Genomic DNA, 1,164 nt, shown 5'->3' with positions numbered 1-1,164 from the left:
GGCAGAATTATAATGATAACATAAATATATTATATAATTTGGTAAAATTTTGGCGGGCTGGATTAAAAAACTGAATGGGCCGCATCCGGCCCCCCGGGCCTTAGTTTGCCCCATGCCTGGGCTACACACACAGAGCTGTGTCTCTCAGGTGACACTAACCAAGAACTAACTAACAATGCGACTCACTCCACACCCCTCCTCCCTCCCTTCTCTACAAAGTGCGTGTCACAGGTGTGAGCCACACCTTGAGCCACGTGTTCGCAGCACCCTGCCATCAGGTCAGGGTGTGGACACCGTAATATTTGTTTTGCTCCGACGATTCTCTTTTCAACCGTTCCGACTGTCAGGTCTATACACAAGGCTCCATAGCTCAGGGGTTAGAGCACTGGTCTTGTAAACCAGGGGTCGCGAGTTCAAATCTCGCTGGGGCCTGAACATCTTTTGGTCCGCCGGTCCTGTCCCAGAGATCTACCAGTGGTTCGCAGTCCAGCATTTTACCTATTGGTGACGTGCACTGCGATTACCAAACTGGTGATAATTGTGACTTGCGATCACAAGTTCAGCTAGCTTAAAATGTACTTAAAAAACAAACGGTAATTCACCTGGAGCTACTCACACACCACCACTGAGAACCCTGGTTACCGATTGCTAATGATGATGTCACTGTCACTCCTGAGCCCATTTTATGATGAACGCTAAGTATGCTAAGTATTTAGCGTCCACTCTGACCACCACCGTCTCCTGCTCTGCCTGTGTTTGGACGCATTTCCAAACAGGAACATTATTATCTGAGAAACAGATGTCGGCCTGGAAATGGACAGTGAGCTCAGCAATGCCCCCTTCTGGATGTAGTGCTTAACGATCATACCAGAAAACCAGACTTTTCAAATGGAGATTACTAGTAAATTGTTTACTGTTAAAGTACCATGTGTTCATATATCCATCCTCAACCTCCTGTGTTTCGTTTTTTTTCGTCTTGTTTTCACAGAGGGCGAAACAAAGAAGTAAAACCATGTGACCACGTCTCACATGAGGAACGATGATTTAATCAGACATCAATTCCGTGGTGTTGAATAAGCTTCGCCTCGCTGAGAGGCAGGGACAAGAACAAAGACAAAAAACAAAAAAAACAAATGCTTTTGTTTTGGTAAAAAAAAAAAAGAC

The 1,164-nt window shown here is 45.3% G+C and overlaps 1 non-coding gene across 1 annotated transcript; it reads left to right on the top strand.

The window, feature by feature from the left end:
• Positions 1-359: 359 nt before the first annotated feature.
• On the top strand, positions 360-432 carry trnat-ugu (transfer RNA threonine (anticodon UGU)). The gene has a single exon. It is a non-coding gene; the product is annotated as a tRNA-Thr (tRNA).
• Positions 433-1,164: the final 732 nt, after the last annotated feature.

This window comes from Cynoglossus semilaevis, unplaced genomic scaffold, assembly GCF_000523025.1.
Source record: "Cynoglossus semilaevis isolate Cse_v1.0 unplaced genomic scaffold, Cse_v1.0 scaffold6124, whole genome shotgun sequence".
In the NCBI taxonomy this organism is placed as follows: domain Eukaryota; kingdom Metazoa; phylum Chordata; class Actinopteri; order Pleuronectiformes; family Cynoglossidae; genus Cynoglossus; species Cynoglossus semilaevis.
This window is presented reverse-complemented; position numbering and strand designations above follow the sequence as displayed.